This window comes from Hypomesus nipponensis, chromosome 9 (genome assembly GCF_054491055.1).
Source record: "Hypomesus nipponensis isolate SF chromosome 9, ASM5449105v1, whole genome shotgun sequence".
Lineage (NCBI taxonomy): Eukaryota > Metazoa > Chordata > Actinopteri > Osmeriformes > Osmeridae > Hypomesus > Hypomesus nipponensis.
The window spans coordinates 20,204,969-20,214,389 of NC_140369.1; the positions used below are offsets into that span (position 1 = coordinate 20,204,969).

General features: G+C 40.1%; 1 pseudogene; it reads right to left on the reverse strand.

The window, feature by feature from the left end:
* Positions 1–6,316: 6,316 nt before the first annotated feature.
* Positions 6,317–8,576, reverse strand: LOC146273440 (uncharacterized; annotated as a pseudogene).
* Between the last annotated feature and the right edge of the window lie 845 nt (positions 8,577–9,421).

The following is a 9,421-nucleotide window of genomic DNA, read 5'->3' on the forward strand; positions in this document are numbered from 1 at the left end:
TACACAATAGCATTCAGCAAGACAACATTTTCATTCTTGTATAGTACTACATTTTGCAGACATGCAATAGAATTGTGATGACCCGTAAAACAGAGGTTACAATTGCGCTTACAGTTTAGGGAATGTTAAGACTGTTGCAATAAATGAGACAAAGCGATTGAGAAAAACTATAATGGGACATGTATATTCTGCTGTCTCCACATTCTTTCTAAAAGAAAGCATCTTGCCAGATGCTCAGATTTCAGGTAACATTGATGTCTTTGTATGTCTAAAATGATGAATGATGGGTAGGCCAATCTATTTATCGAAATGTGCACTGGATTCATGAAAGCAAGTTATGTCTAGGTTGTTCGTAATCATCCTCTGTAAGTCTACAGAGCAATGTTCTGATGCAGAGGAGATGGACAAAGCCTCAACTAGCCCTCTATGACAGATTCTTAATGTTGGTTATATTACCCATTACAAAGCTATCTCGGTCCTCATCAGTCATCCATTCAGAGGATAATTAGTACTGTTTTTGCCCATGCACGTTTTCTTTCCGAACGTACAGGCCAATGACATGAGGAAATTGGTTTATTAATTATTATTATTATTATTATTATTACTTCCATTCTCACAGCCAAGCACTCCGAGGGGAATTAAAGGGATAAATTCCACATCATCTCCCACCTATTTTATCTTACAGGTCTTCTTGTCCACAATTTTGGTGTTACCCAAAATCCAAGAAAGAAAACATATTCTACAACTGCCAATTTGAGATACTGTAGCGACATGTCACCATAGCTTACATGTCCATCTAAAATGGGTCCACTATTGTCTCTTCTTGCTGGCTATGTTTTCCAAGGGCGTGATGTTGAGGGGGCCAAAAACAAGCACTCTACATTTATAATAGCAGTTTGCAGTAGATGTTGCTTGTAGACTTTGTAAGTAATTTTTAAGGAGATCATTTTGTATTATGCATCCAGGCTATCCATCATAAAATTATTTCCCTTTTTCTTTGATGGCCTTATCTCAGAGTCTGGTGTGTAAGTATATTGTTGGGGTTTACAGGCGTGGGATTCATCCCCTGCAATCTTTAGAGTTGTATACTGGCAGCCATTCTATCATAGCAGGTCTACAACAACAACTTGTGCTGTGAAAAGTAACAACTCGATTTCGAACACAAATCTTATCCCCATTGACAGCTGGGGGAAACGCTACTGGGTGACATGTTGTTGGCATCTCAACTCCTCATGTCTAATTTATGGAAAAGAGAGGCCCTATACACACAGAGGTTTCCAGCTATGTGTACTAATCAAAGGATTTGAAGGAACAGGAGTGGAAAGGGGGAGGCACTTGATGTTTTGTCTGTTTGAGGGGCATGAAGTGCAGTGCTGTGAAAAAAGCCATCCTGTACTTTTCATCATTGAGGATTTTATCAAAGGAAAAACACACAGGTGCTCCGGTGAAGTGGAGATGGCTGGGTAATAGATTGAGAAGTTTTTTTCCGTGCATGTATGTGTCTGATATAAGCCCCAGTGAGTATAAGTCAACAGGGATTGGAAGTTTTGTTTGAGAGCTTCCAAAAAAAATGTAGGTCAACAACCGTAGAAAAGGTACTTTGTACGATTCACACTTTACTATCTTTTGTAGAATAGGTGTAGTCATTAAAGTTTCAGTCAATCTTTATTATCCTGTTATTACCATTACCACTTCAGCTACCATTAATTGTTCAACTGCATTCAACTGTAATTGAGACATTTGGTTGATTTTGACCTTTTCATTTTGGATGGAGAAGGCTGAGCTTGACGAGCTGTATCTGAAAGCAAGATGGGTGTTGTCAACATATATAGAAGTGCTTACTGCTCATGCACTCATGCAACTCACCGGAAACTGCTAAGGCTGTGATGAAACATTGAAATACTAAAGTGTGAAAACATCTATCCATGTGCATCCACTACTACAAGTCACAAACAGATGACCTCAACAAGGAGACAATTTTGTTCTAGCTGACTTTCTCTCAAATCAATAGGCTTAATAAATAGTTGCTTATAGCCCTCTGACCTCAAGGCCTGTGTTGATGAGAGTATTTATCTGTGTGAGACAAAACAACCACATCTTCCGCCAAGCTATGGTCATGGACTCAGATGAAGAGAAAGGAAATGAAGAAAAAAGAGTAACATAGGCAGGGTAATTATTTACATTGACTTTTTTGTACAAAGGGAGACGGATTCTCTCATGCTAGAGTGAACATTGTTGATTGGACATTTTATTACCAATTAAAGCACTTTTTTGATTAGATTAGGATTTGTGTAGAAATTGATATGAGATGTATAGAAATACAAAATGTGATGTATCTACACAGTTACCATTGCACACACAAGTAGTAAAGGTTCCCAGCAAAAAAACAACTTAAAAATGCTGAAGTTTTACCCTTTTGAGTGTGCTACTTCACGCACTTCAAGCTAGCGGTCAGCTAATCAACAAAGGCTTGCTCTCACACAGACTGGATAACGAGAGCGCTAATTTACTTGCCTCTATGTTCCATGCAGACATAATAAAAAAAAACTTTCATCTTCTCGTTTCTCTACTGAGCTCTGTTCTGAAATTGGAAAGCTTCCCCAATTATGTTCATGATAACCACAATGCAGCAACCGTGAAGTGTGATGCAGCTATGGCAACTGGAAATTCATGGGTTACCAGTATAATTACTCCTGTTTTGAATGTGAAATTTGAAGCAAGAAGGGTGTGTCGAAGGATGAAGAAAAACATTTTTCCTTGTTTTTCCAATCTGCAACCTGTTTTATACAAATGACAATTCCTGTCCATATTGTGGAATATGTGTTACCCAATTTATTTTTCATTGCAACGCAAAACCAAATTTCAGTAGAGATTTGTATAAATGTGTCCTACATTTGCCCTTGGTCACACGTGTGTCACTGTGCTCTGTCTATATTTGTTTGTATAATAAAGTATTTGTCCTCAAAAATGGGTTTGGAATGGCATGATTTGGTCAATCTTAGATACATATACATTAAAAGTTGAATATATCAGAGGACAACTATTAGATTGGGAGAGTGAAACTGTGAAAATATGTGTTTTGACTTATTTAGCTCCTATTAAGGAGGGATGAGGCCTCCGATTCAGCATTAATGAAATAGATATACATACAGTATATATATATATATATACATATATATATATAATCTTCTCTTATGAATATCCTCATTCAAACACATACTGTACAATACTGAGAGACAGTGGTACACAGTGGCACACATAATGCATATAATCACAGAGCACAAGAGTATGTAATCTTTTTCTGTTCATATAAATGTGTAAAACGTTTGTTTCCCCTGTGACATCTATAACTATATTGCTTTAATATAAGTAAGAATATACATGTCGAATAGGTTTACATCTTATTAACCTTATTAAGGCTAGAAGGTTTAGTGTCATGTGGTTTGTATTACTTTGCAAGCATATATTTAACTATAAATGACTTCTAACACTATTTTTCAATAAATCATTTGTATAATATTGTCAAAATGTTCCAATACAACATTTGGATAATTAGGGAGTATTGTTCTTTGGATTGGTAACATACAAAACATTTTCCTAATCCAAACATTGAGCAATTTCACCTTCAATTATTGCCTCTCCCCATCTCCTGATATTCTCTGTACTCTTCTTTCCAAACCAGCCTCCCAATGGCTATGACCTAGCCACCAACTCCTCTCTCCTCACACCTCCCCTCTCTTCTGCCTTCCTTACTGTTTATTAAATTACAGTCCACTTTGATGACGTTGCTTCCCTCCGAGACTACTTCACCCTTCCTGTGTCATCCCCCACTAGCAACCAAAGTATGAAGGTTGACTAGTTTGCCTCATTTACTTGAGGACCCTGAGGTGGACTCATCCTGGCTCACAGGGCTACATCATGCCCATCCCCTCTACCAGTCTCCAGTTTGTATCTAGATTTTAGATAGATCCTCCCTTCTCTTTCCTCAATCATCCATACCACCACTGGCATTGTCCTCTCAGACTTTAAGATGGCTCAAGTCACCCACTTGCTGAAGAAACCAAGCCTAGACCTGTCTAGCAATGACAACTTCTGTCCGGAGTTCCTCTTATCGTTCCTTTCCAAAACTGTGGAACATGCCGCTCTGTATGAGCTACCCCCTTTCTCAATCAGACAGAACTTTATTCATACCCGAAGGGAAATTCAGATGTCACAGCAACCTCAATAAAATGTATGTAAACAAATCTACATCAAAATAATATGTTGTGTAGGTCTATTGGCAGTGACTGAGGTCTTCAACACAAGCAAGAGCCCCTGACTTCTTGTCTTCCCTGACCTCCTGCAGGCTTTGACCTGATCAACCACAAGCTTATCATCTCCATAATGGCTGAAATAAGCTTAGCTGGAATCACTCTCTCTGGGTTAAAGTCCTACTTATCTGTTTGGACTTTACAAGTAAAAGTTTGGTAACACTTTATAGTAAGGTACACATATTCACCATTTACTCATTGCTTATTAGCATGCATATTAGTAGTAACTTGACACTTTATTAGTCATTAGTTACCACTTATTAATGACGTATTATCCATGACCATATTCTACAACTACGAGGCCATTAACTACAGGTTTTTCCTCACTAACCTCATAAATACCGGTTATTGATAGTAAGTAAGGACATTGTTAAACATGAATTAAGATCTTAATATGCTTTGCTCAGTATGGGCTTTATAAGGCAATAGTACCACAAGATTAGTAATTATATACAGTGGCCCTGAAGTGCAAAACACACCCCCCAATATGAGTATAACCCCTAAATGAAAACAGTCCCCCCGAATACGAGTCAACTCCCCCCAAATAGGATGACTTGTTCACCTCCCCCCAATACATAAACACGCTCCCCCAAATGGGAAACGAATTACATTAACTCAAAAACACGTTACATTAACTCTGAACGGAAGGAGTAGGTACTACACTTTGTCACTGATTGGATGCAGTAGGCTAACTAACAAGAAATAAGAAATTGATCGACAGAAGCCTGGCAGATTTACGTGCACCAGGACATTTGTTTGTCTATCGAAGAATGTAGCAAATAGTAGGCTACTTATGCAAAGGTATAAGTTGTGTGTTAAACGTAAAAATCGATAGCCAATAACCATCTTGGTCCACGTCTGTCATTGTTGTAATATTTCTATATTCCTGTAATATTTGTAGTTTATATTGTATTTTATATTGTAAATTGGCAACTTATATTTTATTTTATTGTATATTTTAATTGTATTCCACTTGGTATTGCTAGTTTATGTATCCTTAGTATAGTTAGACCACATATTTAAATTTAAGATTACTATATGTTTATTGTATGCACCTTCCTGCCAAAGCAAATTCCTTGTCTGTGCAAACTTTCATGGCAAATAAATCACTTTCTGATTCTGATTATCATGAAGTTGATTTGTGTTGACAGCTGTTTATGATGGAAGGAATTGGGGAGAGATTGGCGGAGCAAGTTAGAAAATATCCACACCTTTATAATGCCTCTATGCCCTTTTATAAAGATTATCAAGTGCTACTAAATTCATGGGGTGAGATTTCGCGAATGATTGGCTTGACAGTAGTGGAGTGCAAGGCCCGATGGAAGAAACTGCGTGACAGGTAGTAGAGCTAACGTTAAATTCCTCCTGGTGGTGGCCAATGAAGCTAACAACAGTCAGAAGACAAATAAAATAGCCATTATAGATAGTGTTGTTATTTTAATCAAGTTCACTCATTATAGTAGCATGTACGTGTACAGGTATAACAAGGCAAAAAAGAGGATGGCAGAAGCGGCGATGCCGCAGGAAAGCGTGTCCCCGACATTTATACAAACCTCTCATGGATGCACGACTTTGTCACCAACAACACCATGACAAACTTTCCGGAGACAGAGGAGGTGACAGTGAGTATTATGATTGTGTCATTATGCTGCAGTCAAACATTACATATGGCAGGGGCAGCAACATTGAAGCTACTAGTTTGTTTACCCTTTAAATACACATCTAAACAATCTGAAATGAGGCACAATGTTCGAAATGATTGGAATCATACCAAAATTACATTTCCTCTCAATGTGGTATTCAATAGCTTATACAATGCTTATGAATTAAGGCTTGACATTTTACAATATTTTCCATTGCCTCCTAGTCGGAGAATGAAGAAACTAATATTAACAGGGAAGACTTGGATGCAATCTTCTCTGGGACCAGCACAGCAGAACCAACTTCATCATAGCCAGCTTCTATACAGCAATCTTTTACACAGCCAGCTTTTACACAGCCAGCCTCTACACAGCCAGCTCCTTCACAGCCATCTCAGCGCCGAAAAAGGAAAGGCTCAGAAGAGGCAATCCTGGAGAGGCTGGAGGAGCTACGGAGGATCCGGGAGGAGAGACAGGCCAGAGCAGAGAACAGTGAGCAGAGGACAGTGTTTTTGGCAACATGGTGGCCAGCATGCTCCAAAAACTGCCTCCACAGAAGAAGAGCGAACCAAAGTTAGCCATACACAAACTCCTATTTGAGATGGAGCAAGCAGGGCAAAATACAGAGGAGTAGTCTCACAATAAAAAAAGAAATCAAAGATTTTGATGAAATGTATATTATTATTTATTATTGCAGTATATTATTGTTTATTATTGCAGTTATTGTTGTGGCGGGTGGGGATTGAGGAGACCTCTTCTGACATGGTCAAGCTGCCAGTGTACCTGACCCTGTGTTGATTGAAAAAACATCTTGAGGTCACCCCGTGTGGCAACGGCAGCTTGGGATGCCCTCGCGTTAGACAGACGCCCAATATCCATGAGGTTATTGTCCCCGGCAACCACCCGTCTCCACTCCCCCGGCTGGATCTCCTGAGCTGCTGACACTGTGTCAGTGAAGTTTGGTGGGATATACATGACAGATGAAATATGTACAAACACACACGCGACCCTCCACCTCCCCATCGCCACCCGGTTCCTCGTCTGCTCTTCGACTCGTTGTTCGTCGGCTGCCGCCACCGCCACCAGTGTCTGGACTCCATGGGGGATTCTTCTTTGGATGTTGGGCAGGCGCCCGTTGATCTATAATTCCCTGGGGTCTAAGCTCCAAACACTGTAGTGCATTTATCATTCTGTAAATAAACATCTTTCACTCATCCCAGGTCTCTACTGATTGAAATTATACTGGGTGATGAGTTGGATTATATAAGTATAACAAGGCTAGACTTTTAAAGATCTTTGATTCCTATTTGATTTATTTGAAGTGTCTGTGTAATACAGGTAGTTGTGGAGAGCCGCACAGGCATTGACCACATCAACCACCTTCTTTGGATGGAACTCGATGGGCCGAACTAGGACCCTCCATCTCGCAGACATTATTCCAAATGTGTTTTCGATCACCATCCTGGCTCTTGAGTAGCCTGGTCCTAGCCAGACCCTCGTACATTTCATTTGTACAGAGGGTCTGGGATCGCTCCATTGACAAACGTTAACTTCCTTGAAGGTGGGTCCTCTGTTGAAGTTTAAAACTATTGGATCTGCCCAGAGCCACTCTGATTTGCCATAACCAATCGAAAGCGTTCGCTAGCTGCCGTAGCTGGAAAATAAAACTTTTCCCGAACCCGTGGGGAGGAGGGCCACAACATCATGGCCACCAACAAAACTCAGCAAGAAATGTTCTTGCTCCGGCTTTAACCTACGGATATTCGGCAGCGTTGCCACAACCGCAGAATAGTTTTGCTCGCATCTTTCTCCGCCGCCATTACTGAACTACTCAAACTAGTGCACGACATTAACGTCATTGTTCTCAGCCACTACCTCTGTTCGCTGATTGGACCTACAAAAAATGTGTTTCTGGAAACCGACTCCACAGCCGAACTCCCAGACCTAGAACAGAAGCAAAATCTAAATTGAGCGGAAGTACGAAGGAGGGCAGAGCCAGGCTAGCTCTTGAATGCCTTTAGTTATAGATTTTTTTTCCTTCATCAAGATTGGTACCTGCAAGTATTAGACAAGAGACACAATGCTTTGTATGATTTTTGTCAGAGGCAACTCTCATATTTAGAGATTTATCAGAGAATATTTCAGTCCATATTTGGGTTTAAGGGTCCATAAATGTTCAGTATAATCATTTCAATAAATAAGTAATATATTTCCTGTCAAATAATTTCCTATTATTTAGCCTAAACCATAGGAAAAGGAAGAACCAATTTTTCGTTCTGCTTGCGACATATTGGGAATTATTTAAATGTTGCCGTCAGGATAGTTTTACCGGTGCACAATCAGAAGAGCCTCACGAGGTCACCTCGTGTGTGCCTTCAACGTGAGGCCAGTAACAACAGGAATCTTACCGTAGGGACGCATCAGATTTGTGTGTAGGGGGAAAGCAGCATCTCCCAAAAAGGTGCGTGGGATGGGCACTGTACTTCCAGAAAGATCGGCTGGCGGAAGAAGATTGAGTGTCCCCTGGAGAAGCCAGGGGGACTTGAAAAGTCCCCCCATCGCTCTGCCTCCCGTAGGCTCCAACGTCCAGCATGGTGAACCGGTACTGGGCATCGCAAACTGCCATCTACACCACGGAGTCTGTTTCCTTACAATTGAAATATTCGCTGCTGGCGAATGGAGGGGCTTTGATCTGCACATGCTTCCCATCAATGCAACCGATGCAGTTGGGGAAGTTCCACATCCGCCAGAAATCCCTTGAAATCTCCTGGAACCCAGCTCTGGATGGTTAGGGGATGAACTAATCATTCAGTGACATGTGTATGGCCTGGCAAACTTCGGACACGATGCTAGTATGCAGCAGCCTGAGCAACACTTTTTTTTCCGTCTGCGACCATTTCAAAAGTGTCGGCGACAAGTATAAATTAGGCTTAATAGTCCACGACAGAAGTACGAAATGCCATAATGGTTGATTCGCTGTAGACTTATACTTTTGCATAAGTAGCCTACTGATTGCTACATTCTTAGATAGCCAAACAAATGTCCTGATGCAAGTAACTCTCAGGCTATTGCATTTTGCACTTCTGTCGATCAATTTCTTATTTCTTGTTAGCCTACTGCATCCAATCAGCAACGAAGTGTAGTACCTACACTTTCCGTTCAGAGTTAATGTAATGTGTTTTTGAGTTAATGTAATGTTGTTTCCCATTTGGGGAGCGTGTTTTTGTATTGGGGGGAGTGTTTTCATTTGGGTGTCGTTTGCACTTCAGGGCCACCGTAATTATACCTTAATAATTGTAAATTGTATATTCAACTATAATAAACACAAAACTACAAGTGTTAATAATGTCCTAATAGCTCTAAAGGAAGTATTTATAACTAAGAATGTGTTCCCATTCTAAAGTGAGGACTTGCTCATTACTCATCTAGTAGTTTAAAACATATTAACCCATATTGGTTCCCTATTCTAAA